Here is a 21,684-nt window from a genome sequence, read left to right on the forward strand (position 1 = left end):
GACACAGAACGGGTGCCAGATGCCCGCACGCTTCCTGCCCTGTCAGCCGTTTGGCTCCGTGGCCCCGCGACGGTCCCCTGGGCCACCGCCCTGTGGTGTCCGGGATGTGCCGACGTGGCGGTCTGTCTTCCCCACCTCTGTTGAGCTGTGACTGACACACATCTCCGTGAGAGTTCGGGGCGTCCAGCGTGATGGTGTGACCCACGCATTGTGCGATCGTCGCCTCTGCAGGGTCACTGACGCCCACGTCCCACAGACACAATCAGACGGATGGAAAGAAACTCTCCTCGCGAGGAGAACGTCAGACCCCCTCCCTGAGCGACCACACAGTGCACCGGCAGCCTCTGCCCCTCGGAGCCCTGCCCGGCCGGTGCGGCCTCACGTCCCTCAAGGCGCTTGTGCCCCTGAGGCTGGGCACAGAGGCGGGAGTGGCCGGGCGCAGATTTGGGGTGCAGGCGTCCCCTTCCTTTCCGTGAGTGTTCTGAGCCCTCAAATGTTGGGGGCTCACCCCGTCCTCTGCCACAACATCCTGCTGAACTTCTAGCAAGTTCCTCCCACGGGGTCTCGTCTCCTGCAGGACGGTCGCTCTGCCACGGCGAAGGCAGGCCGTGGCTACCCCCCTGCACGTCGAGGCTCACGCGTCAGGACGTGTGCAGTGCGCTGGGCCCCGCCTGGCTCGAATCCCGGAAGGCCCCTCTGGAAGGCGTCTGTGGGGCTGAGGTGAGGGGCTGCAGTGCACACAGTAGGCGCTCAACCAGTGCTAGCGTTCACCACCGCTTATGCGCCGCACATTCTCTGGGGCTCGGGGGATGCAATGGGAACAAGGCACCCCCCTGCCCGGGTCTTCCCGACCTCCAGGGTGGGGGCGTGCACCCGCAGGCCCGGGCTGGCCAGGGCACCGAGCGGCCACTCTGGGGACACACAGCTGAGTGACACCCGCTCCTGACCACAAGCACCAGGGCCTGGGACGGAGGCGGCAGAACCGAGACGCCTGGCCAGCGTGGTCTGCACAGGGCGGGAGACTGGGAGAAAGTGCTGCGGGCCCCGGGGGGCGGGGTGAGGTGGGGAGGGGGGGGCGCTGAAAATGTCGCAGCAGAGCCCGGGCCACTGGCATTCGGTGGCTTACGACAGCCAAAGCGTTGCCTTAAGGCATTTGCCAAGGACACTGTAGGCACCCCGTAAGCCACGTTTGCTCCTGGACGAAGATGGGCTCTGTGTAGACAGGAGAAGTGACACGCTCAGTCACCTCTGCACATGTCCTTCCGCCCCAAGGAGCTGCTGCACCAGCTCTGGCCGCACCCCCATCCCCAAGGGCCCCGTGGGAGCGGAGGGACAGCTCGGACCCTCCCCCTCCCCGCCCCGGCTCCCTGGGGCTTCTCTTCCCCAACATGTAGCCGTGGGACCAGAACAGAAATGAAAGAGCAACTCTATTCAGCAATATTTGTTGACATTTTCTTATTTAGTATTTAAGAAGAACAGATGGTTTTATTAAAAAGTTTTAGCTTGTTGATGACACAGGAAGTAAAATAAAGGCTCGGTTTTGCCCCCTGCGGTCACCGAATTCAGCTGGCGATTCCATGGGAGACGAGCTCTGCAGAGGCTGGGCAGAGGCTGGGTGGGGCTCACGTCCCTCCCGAACAGGCACCCAGGCTCCAGTGACTCCACGGCTGGTCTGGTGGCCCGGGACGGGGGAGGTCACGCATGGCTGTGAATCTCTGAGCACACACCCGGTAGGCCGTGGCCCCGAAGTTTCAACTTTCACCCACACAGACTGGAAAGAAATACCACACGTTAGAGCAAATGAACGCACATTCCGCTGACTCTTGTAAGTTGGTTTTGCTGTCGGCCACCCTCCCAACAAACACCAGTCATTGACCGATCCCAGGGCTCGAAGTCCAGACGCTTCTGTGAGGGGCCAGTAGTGCATGTTTTAGGCTCTGTGGTCCATGTGGTCTCCATTTGGTTACTCAAGTCTGCATGATGGCAGGGAGATAGTCTGTACGTGAATAAGCGTGGCTGTATTCCAATAAAACTTTATTTACAAAGACAAGTGGGGGGCCAGGGCCCTCAGACTGTAGTTTGCTACAGTTGACTTGTAGTCGACTTGGTCACCATGGGGGTATTGAAGACCTCCAAGGCCACTCAGCCCACCCTTCCCTTTTTATGGAGACAGTCATTTCCCCAAGGGCTCAATTAGTTGGTGAATGACTGTTCTGGGTCAAAGGCACACACACGCGCAGGGCTCTCCTCAGTCATTCCCTCCTCTCTCCTCTTGCCGTTTGTTAAATCCAGTCAGTGGGAAAGCAGGTCACACTGAGAGTCAGCGAAGCTACGTCCTGATGACCTGGGACAAGTGACAGACATGTTTATTGCTCTTGGGTAGACTGGACCCACACTCTGGTTGGCGGCTTACCATTCCACTCAGCTCCCTATGGGCCCAGCCTTTGTTAGGGGCTGGGCTGTGTCCCCCAGATTCATTAGGTTAAGTGAAGTCCTAACCCCAGGACCTCAGGAAGTGACTGTGTTTGGGACGGGCTTTAAAGAAGTGATTAAGGCAGTCAGGAGGGTGGCCCTGATCCAGTGTGACCAGTGTCCTTACAAGAAGAGGATGTCAGGATGCAGACACAGAGGGACAATCCTGTGAGGACACGGGGAGAAGAGAGTGTCCACGAGGCGGGGAGAGAGGCCCCGGGAGGACACAGCTCTGCCCACACTGTGATCTCAGACTCTCAGCCTCCAGAACTGGGAGAAGATAAACTGCTATTTAACATACCCCGTCTGTGGCCCCTGGTTATGGCCATCCCGGACGCTGGGGCACTAGCCTGCGGGGACTTGATGGGGCTGATGACCTTCCTCAGAGGAAGTGAGGCCAGGTCTGGATGTTCACTGGACGCAGACAGTTCTCTTGGCTTCCGGTCAGGCCGCCGGTCCCCAGTCCGCTACCCTGCAAGCCTCGAGAGGGCCGACCCATGGTCAAGGAGACGGGTCAGAGACCCGCCCCAGCGGCACACGTGTGCGGAACGTGGCGGGAGGGCGGGGGGCTGCACCTGGGGCCTGGGAGTGCCCCCCCCCCGGTGTGGTGGTGCACAGCCGTGTGAGCCCGGGGCAGCTGCGGGCACTGCCGAGGGTAAATCCCCGAAAGAAGAGCGTTGGGGCGTCAGTCAGGACTCGGCGGGGCTGGGCTCCCGCCGCGTGAACCTGACCGCAATCACTGCCCTGCACCGAGCGCGAGCCGCTCCAGTCCCCCCCGGAGGGCAGCTCCGAAACTGAAGCAAGTGGTCAGAACGTCCTTGAAGACTTTAATCTTTCTAATTTCCTCCTGTATCTTCTAAGATTATTTTCCTTCTGAAATGAATTGCGAACGACACAGCATTTGGCAGCAATTTCTTTTCCTCTCCACCCCCAAGACGCAGACACAGATTGACAACGTCCCTTTAAGACTCCAACCCGAAACGTTGCTCTCGTGGGTTTCAAAATAAAAACATGTGATCAGTCCCTTTATTTAAAAAAAAAAAAAATTCTTTTTTTTTTTTTTAAATATATTTTTTTTTAGCAAGTCTAAGAAATCCTGTGCTCTTTTGGGTCCGTCCCTGCCCAGAATGGGAAGAAAGATGGTAAAACAGATTATTTTCCTCCACAGAAAGGACGTTGCCAGAGGGGGAGGAAGAAACGGCCTGGCAGGTGCAAAGAGCTTGGAGGTGCGGCCGGCGAGGCTCGTCCCTCTGCTGTGCAGAGCAGACCTGCGAGTGAATACAATGTTTCCCAAACACTCCAAGATGCTCTGTGTGCGTGTGTCGGAAAGACAATGAGGACGGACGTGATGCAGCCTCTGCGCCGTGGCCCCGTGCCAGCCTCGGAACAGCTGTGTGGAGCGTAAGAATCACAGCAGCTGTATTTAAACTAGAAATTAAATCTCCTTCTATTTAATGTGCAGTCTTTTTAGTTATCAAAAAGGAAACATTAGCAATTAGGGAGCGCGTATTTCATGGACGGCGCTGGATTTGCTGGTTTTGTTTGGGATGCCTAATTCCAACACACGAGGAGGACGGCGGTGGCCAGGTTTCTTGAAAGAGAAGAGCTGTTACCACCTTTCCCTTTGTTAGCAGACGGGGGATTGCAGACACGCCCTTATCCCCACTTGGAGAAAGGGCTGGGGAGACGGCAGTCATTTTGTTCCTTGTCGCGACTGGTGTTGGTTTGGAATGCGGGGGTCACAGGAGAGGAGGGGAGGAAGGAGGAGAGAAGCAGCGAGAGAGAGAGAGAGAGAGAGAGAGAGAGAGAAGAGGGAGAAAGAGGATGCATGTATACCCAGGCGCACATGGAGGCCAGTTAATGGATGTCTGCATTTCACGGGCAAGGCCCTGCCCAGAGGTGCGTGAGCCGAACAGTGAGCTCGGGGCCCTGGCGGGTGAAGACACGCTCTTCCTCTGCTGGCCCTCAGCGCGTCCTACACACCAGCCACTCGGAGCTCCTCCAGGAAGGGGAGGCAGGGGTGGGAGGGGAAGGCAGGGGTGGAAGAAAGGCTGAGGTCCCTCTGGGCAGCTGGGCAAGTGTTCTGAATTCTTAAGAGGGAAACCAGGCGTGTGGACCCTTCCTTCTACATTCCCCCCCCCCCCACCCACCACGGATGCTGCCCAGCCTCAAGGCGGAAGCATCAGAACACCTAACCCGGCCACAGGACTATCTCAACTAATGAGGGCAATACCCATGGTGTCTCTCGTGGTCCGTACCTCACACTAGTTTTTACTCAGCAGAAGTGTTCATATCCCTCAGTTGGTGGGTCTCTGTAAAAACCTGGGAGTAGGACAGTTTTGGTCTCCCCTCTGCACACAAGAAGCATTCTAGGTGTTTCGACATACACGAACTTAACACGGAAAGTAGGGGGCACCTGCGTGGCTCAGTCGGTTAAGCGTCCGACTTTGGCTCAGGTCACGATCTCGCGGTCCGTGAGTTCGAGCCCCGCGTCGGGTTCTGTGCTGACGGCTCGGAGCCTGGAGCCTGCTTTGGATTCTGTGTCTCCGTCTCTCTCTCTTACCCTCCCTTGCTCATGCTTTCTCTCTCTCTCTCTCTCTCTCTCTCTCAAAAATAAATAAACATGAAAACAAAAACACCTTAATACAGAAAGCTGCTTGGGAAGTTGCTGCAAGACCAGGAACCTGAACACCAGGCTTATGCAGATGAGCCACAGCAGGAGGGCCCAGAGACCGGAGTCCGAGTCCGGGTTGGCCATGAGGAAGGGGAGCCCGGGGAGCCACGGGAGCAGACAGGAGGGCGCGCACAGGCCTCCACCTTCCTCACACCCTCACCCCTGCTCTCCACCTGACCTGTGCCAGCCGCTGGCCACACCGCCAGAGGCCGGGGGGCAAAGGCACCGGGTAGTGTGGCTCCCTCGGGTGTAGACCACAGCCCGGCATGTGGGACGAGGGAAGGAGGGGTAGCAGGAGACTGGTGCACAGAGGATCCGAGCGGGCAAGCCGTGTGCCTGAAGTCGCCAGCTGGCAACATCGAGGGCGCTGATCCTCTGGGCCTCCCTCTACTGGGCACGGGCGTCAGCGTTTTGTCACGTCAGCCTCAGAGGAGACGCTGCTCGCCCCCTGGTTTGGGCACACGGACTTTGCTCCGTCACGGGTAGGAGCACAACGCTCTCACGAGGGGGCTGAGCGGCTCCCGGGGGTCTGTCTGTCTTCACCAGAGGGGATGCGGGCAGACGTGCAGGGTCCCCAGCCCCCACGACACCCCGCACTTTCCTTGAGTGACGACAGGCAGGCCCGGTCACGAGGCGGCTCGACAGGCAAGGCTTTAGCCCAAAGTATCTCAATTTTTAACGACAGGGAGTGTGCCCCATAATGCGGTGCTCTTGTCTCAGTGACCTCCTCGGTGGTCGGAATCGCCCTCCAGGATCATCGTCAGAGACAGTTTACAGTCATGCCCAACCTTTAACCCAAACAAAGCCACAGCTCATTCACTGACCGTCTTCATGAAACTCGTCTCTTAATGATTGTTCACTGTTTCCCAAAGTCAAACCTGGGCTTAAAGAATTGACATTTTCCACCATGAAGATATTCAATGTTTTTTTTTTTTAATGTTTATTTATATTTGAGAGAGACAGAGACAGAATGCGAGTGGGTTAGGGGCAGAGAGAGAGGGAGGCACAGAATCGGAAGCAGGCTCCAGGCTCCGAGCCGTCAGCGCAGAGCCCGACAAGAGGCTCAAACTCATGGACCGTGAGATCGTGACCTGAGCTAAAGTCACACGTTTAACTGACTGAGCCACCCAGGCGCCCCAACCACCATGAAGATATTCAAAAGAAGGTGCTATGACTGAGGCCGGCATCATAAAACGGCATCCAGGGACGCCTGGGTGGCTCAGTCGGTTGGGCGTCCGACTTCAGCTCAGGTCATGATCTCGCGGTCCGTGAGTTTGAGCTCCGCGTTGGGCTCTGTGCTGACAGCTCGGAGCCTGGAGTCTGCTTCTGATTCTGTCTCCCTCTCTCTCTACCCCCCTCCTGCTCATGCTTTGTCTCTCTCACTCTCAAAAATGAATAAATGTTAAAAAAAAAAAAAGACTTCCAGAATGTACTGTCAGCAGAGAAGTGGTATTTGAGTGAGGCGACAGCCCCTCAGCCGGGCGGGGTCCTCACCTGGGTGGAAGGTTCTCGTGTGTTGGCCAGACCCCCTCATGGTTACTACATAGTCCGGCGTGCAATGCAGGTCAGTGGAATGGGGCTCTTGGGGTTACGAGGCACTGAGACTGGACCACACGGCCCGGTGGACAGCCTGCAGCCCAAGCCTGTTTGGAAATAGTCCCTGGAGGTGGTGACAGCTCTGCCTAGCCTCGGAACACGTCTACTCGGGGCAAAAACAAGGGGCAGGAGGTCACTTGAAGGACACAGGTGGCAGTGGGAGATGCAGAGTGGTTCAGAATGACGTGGGGGCCCAGAACAGAGGCGGGGGCATCTGAATGGCAGACATGACCATCCCCGGGCAGGCAGTGAGGAGGGAGGGATCAGCCTCTTGGATCCAGAGCCTCACTGGACTCCACACCTACCGCCAGCCCAGGAAGGCTGGGGGTGGCTGGCGGTGCAGCGGAGAAAGGCGGTCGGTGGCCCACCACTCATGACGCAGAGGATCGCGCTTATAGATTAAATACAAATTTCACATTTAGAGCTAGGAGGTGAGAAGACAGGGTCCCCCAAAGAGATAACCTGTTTTAACACACACAGACACCAATCTCAATTCCATGCCTCTACACCAATGCTCCCCATCATCTTCTGACCATGTCACCTCAGACCGTGTGTTTCCTCCAGAGGGAAAGTCAGCATAGTGCACAACACATGCCTGTTTCCAGAATTTCTGTGTCTGTTATTTACCGCGTCGTTATGCCCTTCTGCCTTAGCAAGGGCAATACCTAACCATTGCAGCTCATTAGGATCCCTTCTTTGTGTCCAATTTTAAGAGAGAATCACTCATCACAATTATATGTGAGCTTTGTTGAGGTGAAGAAAGCCTCTCCATCCACTGACGACCCTGAGAGGTCGTTCTAAGTGAGCCATTTTCGGAGCACCAGCTTTGACGGGGCTGGGGTGAGCATGAGACAGAGTGGAGTTGAAAAGTGTCCTTAGAGGGAGCGGCAGGTCCCCGCTGAGGGAGTGGCAGGGTCCACTGTGTGTGCAACAAAGACAGTGCGGCTCACTGCAAGTCTATAGGACGCTCGCCCTCACCCTGCTGAGTCAGAAGAGGAGATCCAGAGCACTTAAAACCCAAGGGAAGGCAAAATAGAAATTGCTGGAATTGAAATACAGACTAGGGAACATTTTAATAAGACTATCACTGTGGAGCTGACCTTCAGATTTAAAACCACCTTAAAAATGCAGATGTTAGACATGGAACAGGAATAAGGACAGATGCTTTTCCTTGTCTCCCTGATTACCTGTCTTGTGCACATCACCATCAGGGAACATGGCCTGAGTACGTGACACTCCCAGGAGACATGGATGAACACCTGGGTTGCAAACCAGCAGTTGCCTTCACAGCATTTTCCCGGGGGTGCCGGGAAATCTCATTTAAAAAAATAAGTTTCACTGGACCCAAGTTCTGCTTGGTTTTATGATGGTGTTTGGGGACAGTTAACAGTCACTTGTGCACTCCCTCCTGTGGCCCTCGGATGAGGTGTATAAGGTGGCTTTCTCGTCCCCTCTTACTTCCGCAAGACCAGGGCTGAAGGCCACGACATTGTGGCAGGGAACGTCGGTGCCAGCAAAGAGCGTTCTGTCCCCTGCTCCAGACCACACACGAAAAATGCACAGTGGCTGAAGAAATGGTTTATGAAGTGGGTTATGATTTTTTAAACGAGGCATCCCATCGCAAAAATCAGGCATAATTTAAGACAGAGGATATTAAATTACTTGTCTTTGTGCCAATGGTTATAATTTCATCTTAGCTGACTCTGGGTCATATTTTCATTACAGAACTAAGAAGCAGGAACAAACTACCATAAAGGGTTGAATCAAGATCGGACCAATGTGTGATATCAGTGTTACTTAAACTCTTTCAGGGCATAGAAAACTCATTTTATAAACTCAACATAACTTTAATACAAAAACTCAATAAAGATAAGACAAAAATTATGGGCTAATCTCGCTTAAAAACATAAATGCAGACATTATAAATAAAATATTAACATTGAATTAAGAGAATAACACAGCACGGCCATGTAGAACACAAGAATTGATCAATACGGAGAAGGCTATCAATACAGTCCATTGCTTCAACAAATTATCATAAATGGAGTGTTAAAAAAGTGTTTGAAAAATGCAGCCAAACTTCCTAATGAAAACTTTCTGTAACACAGAAAAGAGAGAAAAATAAATATAGGTTACTTAACAAAACCCAATGGCAAATATTTTCCTAACTGGTAAAATCTTACAATCATTTAAATTAAAATCAGGAACTAGAAAGGGATGTCTATAATAGCATTATACTTTGACACTGTCTCAGATTTTTAGTGAATTCAGTAAACAACAAGAAAATGACTTAACTTGTATAAACAGAGAAAAAATAGAAGTGAAACCATATCCCGTTGCTGAGGATTGATTGGGTAATGGGAACCCAAAGAACTTATATCAAAACAAAAAACTACAATTCACTGGAAAGCTTAGTAACTTGTCATATTTATGCAAATGTACGAAATTAATAACTTTCTCCACCCTAACAATAAGAATGTAAAATGAGAATAAGAGAAAAAAAATTATATTCACAACAGTGACAAACACTAACATATGTAGAAATAAAGTTAATACGAAAGGCACAATATCTACAAGACAAAATCTGGGAAATCTTTTCTAAGGACATAAAACAGAATCTGGACCGATAAAACAATAGCCCTGTTCCCAGATGAAAAGAATTATTGTCACGAAAGTGGCAATTCTCCCCAAATTAATGTAATGCAAATTTAAAGGAACTGCAGGTAGAATGCCAAGTTTTTAACAGGCTGAAACGATGTTAATATTTGTATAAAAGAGCCAGTGCCAAGAAGAGTCAAGAAGCTGATGGGGAGAAGGACCGGCTCTCATTCCAGGGATCAGAGTGTAACCCACGGCCCCGACGTGAAGCGACCACGACACCGGTGTGTGATGGGCAAGGAGGACAGCCGAGTGAATGGCGAGCTCAGAAACTCGTCACAGTGCGCATAAGAACTCAGTGCAGGACAGAGTTGACAGCTCATGTCCATTGACAAAGAGACCGATAAGCGATCCTGACACAGCTGGCCCTCCCGATGGAGGAATCAGACAATGAAGTTTCATCCCCTACAACAAAGAAACTCTAGAAGAATCAGGAAATGAAGTGTAGGAAATAACTTGCTTAGGAAATCCAGGCCACAACACGTAACATCTAGGGTTCGGGCCCTGGAAAGGTATTGGAAAGAGTGGAAATCCAAGACTTAAGAAAACATACACATAATTGATTACACACATAATAACAAAAGCTCCAAATGTATTCTATGCAGAACAAGCGATAGATCTGAAAACATATGTATTTGTGCCTCAGATGACAATGAGGTAATCCCTGTAAGGTAAAATAAACGGTGATGAAGACAATTAAATAAAAATAAAAATTTAAAGTTGAATAAATAATAAAGAATAACCAGTGGAAAAATGTTGAAAGGTGTAAATAGGCCATTCACAGAACAGTGCTCAAAAAATATGAAAAGATATCTACATTTATCAATAGTGAAAAAATATTGATTAAAATGACAATAAATATTACTTTATGTCCACTAGACTGGCACCAACTTAAAAAGAATTAGCAGTGAAAAAGAGTACTCATACATTGTTAGAGGGATTATTATAAAGTGTTACAGATTTGGGGAGGAAGAGGAGAAACTTTGGCAAAAGCTATTAAAATTAAAAACACATTTACTCTTTGGGGTGCCTGAGTGGCTCAGTTGGTTAAGCATCCGACTTTGGCTCAGGTCATGATCTCACAGTTCATGAGTTTGAGCCCCACGTCAGGCTCTGTGCTGACAGCTCAGAGCCCGGAGCCTGCTTTGGATTCTGTGTCTCCCTCTCTCTCTGCCCCTCCCCCGCTCTCTCTCTCTCTGTCAAAAATAAATAAACATTAAATAATTTTTTTTAAATATAAAAACACCGAGTCTTCAACCTGTAAATTCTCCCCTGAAAACTTCTCATGGAATAAATTACTTGGCATGTAAGGACATATATTCTAGAATGTTTATTGCAGGATTGTTCACAGCAGAAAAAAAAAAAAACTGGAAAGGCAGAGAGTGTCCATCAATGGAGGAACTGTCTAAATAAGTGATTTTGCCCACCCCCTGGAGCATAAGGCAGCCATTAAATATAACAGACTAAAGGTAAACACGATCACTTGGCAGGATTTCTGTGAGGAATCAAGAGTGATGCAGAATTCTGTGTAACATAATCCAATCTTCGCGAAACAAGCAATGATCCCGCCCTCTGTGGCACTCTGGAGGGCAGAATGAAGAATGTAAGGACACCTACCTGCTGTTGACACGACCGCCTAGGAATAACAGAGTGTGGACACTAAGGGGAAAAGGAGTCATGCTGAAAAATGAAAAGGAACAAGGGAAGCGACACTGTAACAGGCAGAAGTGTGTATCAGATCGTCATTTTTGCATTTGTAAAAATTATGCATTGCACATATATGCGTATATGTAAATGAATAGAAAGTAAAGTTTATCGAAACAATGACGGGATCTAAGATGATATTCCCTAACAGCTATCTGTCTGAAATAAACTACATCAAAATGGTATCCTTTATTTTCCATGCAAGCTTCTCCAGGTTACCGCCCTCTCCATAAATGCCACCATCTATCCAGCTGCTGAAGCCCAAACTCCAGGAGTCGCCTTTAATTCTGCTCTTCCTTCACACCCTACATCCCGCTAGCTGTGAACTGTCCTGCCCAACTTCATCTCTTTCCACTTCTCTCCTTTTTATTCCTACAACCACTGGAGTCTCTCTGTGCCATCACAAATGATAGCTTCCCAAATGGTTCCCAGCTTCTATGCTTTTTTTTTTTATAAGCCATTCTAGGGGCGCCTGGGTGGCTCAGTCAGTTGGGCTTCCAACTTCAGCTCAGGTCACGATCTCGCGGTCTGTGAGTTCGAGCCCCGCATCAGGCTCTGTGCCGACAGCTCAGAGCCTGGAGCCTGTTTCAGATTCTGTGTCTCCCTCTCTCTCTGACCCTCCCCTGTTCATGCTCTGTCTCTCTCTGTCTCAAAAATAAATAAACGTTAAAAAATAAAAATTAAAAAAAAATAAACAAAGCATAAGCCATTCTATGCACAGGAGCAGCACCGCCTTTCGATTAAAGTATTACCTGCACAAAATACACACATTTTAAGTATACAGCTCAGTACATCTTTTCTGAGTTCCCAGATCTGTGTAACCACCAGCCAGATCAAGATATAGGACGTTACAACACCCCACCTTCAAGATGCCATTCCATTGTCTCCCAGGTTCCATCATTTCTGTTGAAAAGTCATCAGTGACCCCAACACTGTTTAGCTGAAGGTTATGCTTGTTTTCTCTGCCTTCTATTATGATTTATTTTTGTCCCCATTTTTTACAGCAGTTTGACTATGATATATTTAGTGTGGTTGTCTTTGTCTTGCTAAATTTTTTTAGGGCTTGCATTTGTGACTTGCCTTTCATCCATTCTGGAAAATTCTTGGCCCATGTCTCTTAAGTGTTGCTTCTGCTTCCATTCTCCTTCCCATCCTCTGAGACTCCAGATACACATACGCGATACCTTTCTGCGCAGCCTCTGTGGCAGCCTTGGAAGTCTGATGCTCAGACTGCCCTTCAGGAAAGAATCGCCACTCACCCAAAAGGAGTGCACTTAGCCGCAGCTGCTGGCTCAGTGTCGTCAGGGTGCACCTCACATTTCGCACCATCATTATGTTCTCCCTCAGGAGGCTAGTGCAGGATTCCCCTAATGGGCAACCATTGCCCTGGGCTTCCTATGGGGGTTCTCCAAAACTTTCAGCTTTCCAGGCCCACGGTTCTCCCTGGCCAAATCCTTCCTCCTCCCCCTTTTTCCTTCACGGGAGTCATTCTGGCCCCATTCAGCTTCCCTTCCATTTTATATTCCATGGATATCATCCTTAAAAAAATTACTTATGCGCCTAATTTTGTTTAAGCGTCTGCTTCCTGAAGGACCTAACTGATGCAATGTCTGTGCTTTGTCAAGAATGAGCAAATTTCCTGGAAAGGAATAGTGGTGGGGATGTAGGGAACACCTCAATTCATTTTGCTTCTTTGAAGACTCTTGGATCTTCAGTCATGGCTGCCCCCATTGCTCCCTGATGTCTGCCCACAGATTTTGTAGTTGTCCGTAGTGGGGGGGGGGGGCGGTCCAAAACCAGCTGTTACACCATAGCCAGCAGTGGAATCCCTCCCACTAGGCCTTGTCAACTTTCAACTCACATTTGGTTGGCGATTCTTCAGATGTTCTACAGCGGTCTTAAAATTGTTATAGGAAACTTAAAAAGGGGGGCATCCCTGTAGTCATGTTGGCTGGACAAATCTCTATGAAGAAGTTAGGACTTCACCAAGGGAAGCTTTGGATCAATATAGCCGTATTTATTTTAGAGCTCACATCGCTCATCCATAAAGACGTTCCCCCTAATTCCCAAGGACTTCTTCCCCGACGGAACCTTCGCTCGCTAATCCATTTACCCATGAACTATTCACTGAGCACCTACCCTGTGCCAGGCACTCTGCCCATATGAAAGATACGGACCACATGGCTCCAAAAACATAGCATAAGCAAGGTCTAAGACTTGATCTTTATAAAACATATTCTTCTGCCCTTAAAGGAGATGCACAGATAGTTAAACCAGAGAGATCAGCACTCTCTTCTTTTATTCTGGAATGCCTTGTGCTTCAGTAAAAACAAATGGACCACTAAGCGTTAGCAGAACTGTTTGTCATGCTATGATCCCAAGCAGAGTCTAGTCAGACTGCCCGTGCAGATGGCAGGCTTCCTATACTTCCCCCCTCCATGTGGCTGTGGGCAAATGACTCTGCTTCTGTGCCACAGTTTTGCCTCCTATAATACTGAATCATCAAGAGCACTCATCTCAAAGAGTGGTCCCAAGGCTTAAGTGAGCTATTTAACAAAGCCATTAAAACAGGGCCTGGCATACAGTAAGCACCAAAATAAGTCACTGATGCTTTCGAACTATGACTAATATCACTAACAAAGAGTATTTATGGTCCCAAACGTGACTGGTCTTATCGAGATCGTAACTACTACTAATTAACCATCACTCGTAAGGATTCCCTTAGATGCAGGTGGTCTTTTCTATTAAAAATAAAAACCATCTGATTTGCATTACACAATGCCAAAATACTGCCTTAAAAATACCTGTGTCACTGCCTTGCTGCATGACCCTTACTCGGCTGGCTGGCTGTTTCTCCTGCTTCAGCTATGTAGGGCACACGTGCTCAGAAAATACCATTGGGGAGATAATGGGCACATTAAAGCTAGCAGTACAATGACATCCTGAAAGATTTTTTGGCAAGGCCATCATTAAGTTCACTGGAAAACTACAAGGACAACGTCAAGAAGCCACTTGGGGGACAGAAGGCACTTCACACAGAAGGGCTGCTATGTTGAGCTCAGGGTGGAGCTTTCTGTCCTCAGTCCCTGAGCAAATCAAGAAAGTTGGAGCCAGCAAAGTTGGAGTCCACACTGCTCAGAGGAAGTCTCATAAGGGAGTCCAACACATAAAGCCGGACGGGTCCACTGAGGTTGGAGAGGGGTGGGGCTCCTGGAATCCTGCCCTATAGACCCCTTACCCCCGAAACTCCGGGACATGGCTGCGAAACTCCTAGGAAATTCGGGGGTATGTTCTGAAACCCATGGAGATAGTAATTTAAAAGTCTTTCATGAAGTATAAAATGCTACTCAACATACGGTCTTCTGAGTTCAAAATCAGAGTAGCAATATTATCACTGCTATTATCTAACATTGCATATTTGACATCACGACAGTATTTTGAACTTAGCATGGTTTGGCTCTGTTAATAATCAAATGGATATCATTGGTGGTAGTGACTTACTTTTTGTGCCTTAGCAGGAAGAAGGCATTGCTTGTCTAGTATTTACGCCAATCTTCCCTCAGTCACTCCTTACCTACAGTCAACATCTTTACTGTTTTAACTTGGTGAATGAATACACGTTGTGTCAATATTGATTGTATCCAGTCGTGGTGTTACAGGAAACGGGACAAGAGTCTGTCCAGTGGGGTTTTGGGGGCAGACTGAGAGTTTCCCTGGGGGAAAATAAAACAGCCTTGGGGCCAGGAATTTCTCTGCTCAGATTTACTGATTACGTATCTGAGCAAAGATAAGGTCAAGAATTTTAAAGTTTGCCTAACATGAATAGAAAAAAAACCACACACAATTCCAGAAATGATGTTTCTGGTTTTTCAAAAGCAGTTTCAATCCTTATCACAAGACAAGTCACTAAGAAATAGAATCCAAGACAGATATTAGCCTGTCTTGCAAAAGCTTTAGGGAGGGGGCTTCTCTCAGTAGGAACTCTTAAAAGGGGGGAAGCCCAAATGGGCAGAAAGTGAAGTTGGATTATGGTACACGAGCAACAGAGACTTTACATAATCCTAGGGGGAGTTCTGAGTCTGAGAGGGTCCTCCAGAGTTACCCCTAATCAAGAGAAGGCAACCACATTGCCCAGTCACTGGACATAGGTGTGCCTATGGAGTGCTCAGACCGGAGGGGCATGGTCTTGAGTGAGGCATCTCCTTCAGCTGATGGCAGTTCCCTGAGAGTCGCTGGGCCGTGGGTCCCCAGCAGCCAGCAGGTCCAGCAGCTGGGAGGACCAGGCCTTGCATGGAAGGGCAATATGGGTGTGGGTGGCACAACACAGCGCTTTCTGGAATGTGCCTGTCTCAGCCTCACTGGCTTCATATCCTCAGTGAACCCTGCGCAGGAACGGCTCCGTGCATTCAGATTAGTCTCTATTCTTGGGGAAGCTTTGACCAGGAAAGTCAGTGGACTACAAGTCCTTGCTCCTGTAGGTGTCTCGAGGCTGCTACAGACATTCATCCTTTCCCCCCACCCCTGGCTAGCGCCACAGCTGATCTAGGCTGGTTTTGTATTGGAGGAAAACCAGAAGCTCATTTCTGGTCATCATGCTCCTCTTAGGCTGTGGCTGCAACTCTCATCCATTTACCATCAGAGCTGGGCAGAGTACCAAAGGATGCTCCAGTGAGTCACCTGCATTCCAGACAGATTCTCCATGGCTGATGACTTCCGGAAAGGACCAATGTCTGCCGGGGACTTGTGCTTCCTGCCATGACTTCTTTGGTAAAGGCAGATGCTTTCATCCAAGGAGAGTCTATGCTGTGTATTGTATCAGTGAACCAAGACTTCTGAGAGCCCAGGGGCATGAAGAACTTCTTATCCTTGGAATATGTGTTAATTCCAGTCAAGATGAATCACTGCCCCTTTGCACTAGAAGGGGACTCAAGGTAACCAACTGTCCACAGAGCGGCTGGCGGTGCTGGGTGGGTGCAGGGTCGACGTTCGTTGCTGACAAGTTGGGCGTTGGGCCGCTGGCACACTGGCACTGCTAGAAGCTACATCAGCCTTGGTGAGGGGGACCCAAGCCAGGGGCACAGCGTTGGCTTCCACCCCCGCCACCATGGTGCCATTGAGCCAACACTGTGGGGACCAACGAGAGAGGCTGGCGGATATCACCTGCTGGAAGTTCTGTGCATACTTTAATTTTCATGCCTTTTCCATGAGGGGTGCTCTCTGGTGGAAGTTAGTACTCAATGCAAAGATATTTATACTTGTTGTTCACGGCTACCTGCCCACCGAGAAGCCCCACCTCCTTGTCCCCAACATAGCAATCTTTCAGCTCCGTAACTGCCAACAGAGACCCTTCGGTTCCACGATCCCTGAAATCACTTGTCCAGACCTGGTGTGATGTCTGAGCCATTGCAGCTATGGCTCCTGTCCACTGATGCATCGTCTCTATTCACACCAGCCAGCGGAAGCTCTAACAATGCGCCCACGGCAGGTGGGGGCTTCTAGGACCTCACCCAGCGCCAGTGCACTGGGCCGGTGGGGGACCCAACTCCAGACCCCTTTCCAAGCCTGTGCCCACGACCACCCCTCGTGTCGGCTGTTATATACCAGGCTCTCCAGGAAACAGGCTGTGAGGTGGAGATCCGTGTGCAGCTTTGTGGGGAGCAGAACCGGGCAGACAGAAGCCGAACTGTGCTGTCCCTACGGCAGAGGCTTCGGCCGGTCCTCACAAAACCCAGGGTCGGGATGGGCTGCAGACTTACCCCGACCCTTCGGACCCCTGATGGACCCGTCAGTGACCACGGGGCACCACCAGGAAGTGGCCCGAACCCCGGGCGAGGCGGCCCCTCCAGCGGACGACAGTTCATGCAGAGGGTGGGCTTTCTGCCCGTGGGAGAGGGACATTCTGCATGCCAAGGGGGTGTCGGTGTCGCATCACTGTGTCCACCACACTGTGTGGCCGGGAGTCCCCTCAAAAGGCTGGGGTTTATTTTTTTTCATTTATTTTTTTTAATATGAAACTTATTGTCAAATTGGTTTCCATACAACACCCAGTGCTCACCCCAACAGGTGCCCTCCTCAATGCCCATCACCTACCCCTCCCACCGCCCATCAACCCTCAGTTTATTCTCAGTTTTTAAGAGTCTCTTATGGTTTGGCCCCCTCCCTCTCTAACTTTTTTTTTTCCCTTCTCCCCCATGGTCAAAAGCCTGGGGTTTAAATACAGAGGGGGATAGATGCATTTATTTATTTGCTTTTCTTATGTATTTCATTCTTGGGATGAAAACTCGTCCCATCACTTACTGCTTGTGTGATGGGTGGGTCTCCATGGCCCCTTCTGTTAAATGTGGGTCTAACAGGATCTAATGCATGGAGGTGTTTTGAGGATGAACGAGAAAACGCATGCGAACCTTTAGCACAGAGCCTGGCCCCTATAGGAAGAGCAGTTCACTGTAAGCTAACTTCTGATGGACAGTTGCCCCGCCTGGAACACCTTTTCTCGAAGTGCAGTGGTGAGTATTGTTACCCAGAACCCATCTGGCCTCTCGTCTTTTCCCCACAGCTCTGACTCCTTCCCGGGAGCCTCTCCTCCGGAACAACCACACCCGGGCCTCTCCAGTCCGGCTGTACTGTGACAAGCAATTTGGGAGGAAAGATGGCTGGGGAGGGAGTGTCAGGTGTGGGTCTCGACCGCGTATCGGATCCTGCAATGGCCAGCCCAGAGCTCGAGGGTCTCCCTGTGGTTCCCTGTCCAACGGGGCGGGGTGGGGGGTGATCACTGGGGCTTTCGCGGGAGCCGCCGGGGGGCTGCGAGGTGCTGCTGGGGAAGGGCACTTGCCGTTGAGACTCTGGGACTTCTTTCCCCGGCAGTGAAATGGTTCTGAGGACAGTCTGTCTAGAGAATTCTAAAGAAATCACTTTTAAATACTGATGAAAGGCTGTTTGATCTGCCAGCATCCCCGTTTGGGGAAAGTTGAATCCCTTCCCTCTCGTCTCTTTGTGCAAAGTCAACTCCAGCCCCGTCAGAGGACTTTCGACAGAGACAATTTATTTTCACTGGTTTTACCACCGAGATATTAAGCAAGAAGGCTCCACTAGGAATTTCCCAATGGATGGTAAATCACTGTTTGGGGCGTTAAAGAGAGTAATTAGGTCATTTAGTAAAAGTGCTGTCACGTAGGGAGACTTGCTGACAACCATCTTTGGGAACCCACAGGGGGACAAAGTGACATGACTGATTGTGTCCAACTTCAGTGAAAGAAACGGAAAGACCGCTTGGCATCTTGGCAAAAGCAAAGTTTCTCTCTGTCAACTGTCCTGAAGATAAATCCAGATGTAAGTATCCCTATGTGCAGTAGGCTGACGACTCCACTCGTCAAAATTGGTTGAATGTCCAAATTAACTAGAAGTTAATCCCTCCCTCCCCCCAAGGCCTGTAAGAATCAGATCACAAGTCTGCATAATAAATTCTTTGTGCCAGGAAATTGTTTTAAAGTAATAATGTTTAGGTAAGTAAAGGAAAAAAGGCTTCCTACTGAGAGATATTTTCTGAACAAAATTAAATATTATAAAACCAGATTATTAAATTCTGTCAAAAACATATTAATCTTGTTACTCTGGCACGGGGGCCTTGGCTCTCTGCGCTCAGAGACCCGTGCAAACTTAACCTCTTCTGTCATCTCACAGCCGACAGGCTGCGTAGGGTTGGAAACAGCGACAGAGAAAATCAGAAAGATTTTTGAAGCGTTGGGAATGTGACCCTACCACTGTGAGTGTGGGACTTGCGGAGTCGGCATTCGAGGGCATTTTGGAAGTCACAGGAAAGGCAAGCACGGGCCCACACACGCACGTGAGCACACACACACACACACACACTCTCTTTCTTTGTTGTTTCTTTTCATCTTCAACCTCGAAAGTATGTGCATCGCCCCTCACAGTCGCCTGTGCAAACCGCTGACCTTTCAAATGATACGTTCAGGTCGAGCCCTGGGGACGGCCGACTGTTCCGCCACGGCTGAGATCGCGCCTCGAGCGGTCTCGCTTTGTCACGGTCATTCACCGCGTCGCTAAGGCCGTGTGCAAACTGGTTACTAAGGTATGTTACCTCTGATTGTGATGATCACCACCGTCGTCACCTCTGCCGGGCGCCCGTTCTGCACGCGTGCCGATCGCGGCAAGAGTCCAATCAGGCTCCTTCTGCCCCTTGGGACCGAGGATATCGCTGAGGGTGTAGGACACGTCCATCAAGAAGAAAGAGCGGTGCAAGCCTCAAAAGCTACGTGTCCCGTCAGGGTGGAAAGAACTAAGTTACTTACACATTCCGTCCTGCGGGAACTTGCCTTTGACCCCGGCTGAGGGCCTGCTCACAACTCGAAGCAGGTGTACCTTCCAGCCTCCCCCGGGGGAGACAGCTCGCGCCACGGGGGCTCCGCACCAGGAATCGTGACGACTGTCTTGGTCCTGCCGTGCGGGAAGGGTGTGACAAGGAAGTCACTTAAACTCCGGGTGCCCTCGTTACCTCATCCACAGAACAAACACAGAACAATGACTGCTCCTTCACGGTGCCGGGGCACGGGCTCCACCTTTCCTACTTCTCTGTTTCCGGTCCTGGAATGGAGCCCACGCCTCGGGTGGTGCTCAGGCCGTGCGCGTTGCCTGAGCCCGGAACACCGGATGCACCAGGGAGGCCCGTGGAACGTAAAACGAGAACTAGGAGTGTTCCTTTCGAGCACCAACTGCTCCCTTGAATCTGCTTTTAGCTCCTGTCTTCCTCGTTGGCAAGCCTGATTTATTCGTTCCCAGCCCCTCCTGCGTGTGCCCATCAGGGTTCCCTCCATTAACCGAACCCACCCACGCCTCGTGTCATGATTTCTGTCAGGGACTCAAGCTGGAGTTGCCGTCCGGTGACTCATTAAGCACAGGTGCCAGCTCACTCTCCCGGGACCACAGCGAGTCTGAGATGCGCGCAAGGTCCCCCCTTCGCCTTCTGCTCACCTCCACGGGAATGCGCCCAGGTCGGCCCACATGCTTATTTTTAAAGGAACCGGACTAACACTTGCCAGTGCAGAGCTCGGGTCGGGACCCTAATGCCCCGTGAGGCCTCTACTTGAGAAAACAGGTCCACACCGGGGACGAGCCAACCAGGGGTTGCGATACCGGCGATGGGCGATTCACACGTCACTCGTGACTGGAGGATGTCACGGGGGCGGATAAGGATGCTGATTTGCGGTTGATCAAGACAGGAAGGTGGTCCCAAGGGGCGCCGGGGAGGAAAGCCAGAGGGTTGTGTCTTAAATGAAGCAAATATGAATCTGAAGGAAGGAGGGGAGGAAGGAGGTCCCGGTGGGGAACAAGATGTGGTCAGGTAGCCGCCCCCACCCCGACTTTGCCCCATTTGCTGCGTGGGGCTCCAAGCGCACTGCCCAGACCCCGCACCCCAGGAGTGAGACCCTGGTCCCCCAGCTTTGGGGAGTGCTACCTGGGGAACGACAGGCTCATTGGGAACGTCTCAGTGACGAAACCGCCTTGCTGAAGGTCACACTTCCCTGCAGGGCCTGCCTACATCCAAAGACTGATCAACATGGAGCCTTCATTGGATGTGGAGCCGCCTGGACACCCAGCACCCAGGTCCCCCGGGGCTGGCCGAGGGCTCACTGCCTTCCAGCCCTTCCAGCCCTGCCCCCCGCAGCCCCCCAGCACGTGCCCTCACCAACGCCCTGCCCACATCTCCACTCCGGTGTGGTTCCTGGGCAGCCCCACTGTGACATCTCCCTGTCCTCTCCATGCAGACTCCTCTGTTCCAGAGCCGTGTTTCTCAAAGTGTGGCCTCTGCACCGCCTACGAGGGGCTCATCAAGAGCCCTGGGCCACTTGTGAATCAGGTTCTCCTACGACGGGTCCGGTACCCACAGCGTCAATAAGCTCCCGGGCAGCATTGTTGCAAGTCGGGAACCACCGTTTCAGAAAGTGCAGGGTGCGGAGGGGGAAATGTCCCAGGGGCTTAATCTCTAACCGAGTCACCTGCAAAAGAGCCCGGGCCCTTTGTCAAGTGCTGTGCCCTAAACACAGCGGTGTGTGCCCGCCCCATTTCACGAGGGCGGTTCCCACAGTTTTACACCACTGTCCTTGTTTGTTTCTGGCAAATTCCACACTTGTGAGCTAAGTCTGTGTGCCTACAGCATCGCTGCTCCCTCCTTACCCTGGTGGGCTCCCCGGTGAGCTGTGACTCTCGTCCTTCCTACCCCCTGGGGGGATGGCAGGGGACTGATGTCATTCGAGAGTATGTTCTAGTCTATTTCAGTGGCATGCACATGCACAGTAGGTCCCACGAGGACGTCAAGTGACTGTAAACCTGAGTGATGTCATACGGACAATAAACTGACCCGGGTCACGGTGACGATGGTGACAGAGGTATCATGCCTCTGCCCACGGCACCCACGCATGGCTGCAGACTGGTGACTTCCCGTGCTCTCTTCTCCCACCGCTCAGCCACGCGGGTCCCAGATCCCCCACACCTGCTGCCCCGAAGTCTCCTCTGTGGGCAGATGGCTGCTGTTCCATTTAGGACACCTTCCTTTGTTGGGGAAC

General features: G+C 51.1%; 1 long non-coding RNA gene across 1 annotated transcript; it reads right to left on the reverse strand.

The window, feature by feature from the left end:
- Window positions 1-1,432: 1,432 nt before the first annotated feature.
- On the reverse strand, window positions 1,433-19,636 carry LOC125930334 (uncharacterized). Its single transcript, XR_007460155.1, has 3 exons — window positions 19,414-19,636; window positions 19,203-19,319; window positions 1,433-1,771 (listed from the first exon to the last, which is right to left on the reverse strand). It is a non-coding gene; the product is annotated as an uncharacterized LOC125930334 (long non-coding RNA).
- Window positions 19,637-21,684: the final 2,048 nt, after the last annotated feature.

This window comes from Panthera uncia, chromosome A2 (genome assembly GCF_023721935.1).
Source record: "Panthera uncia isolate 11264 chromosome A2, Puncia_PCG_1.0, whole genome shotgun sequence".
Taxonomy (NCBI): domain Eukaryota; kingdom Metazoa; phylum Chordata; class Mammalia; order Carnivora; family Felidae; genus Panthera; species Panthera uncia.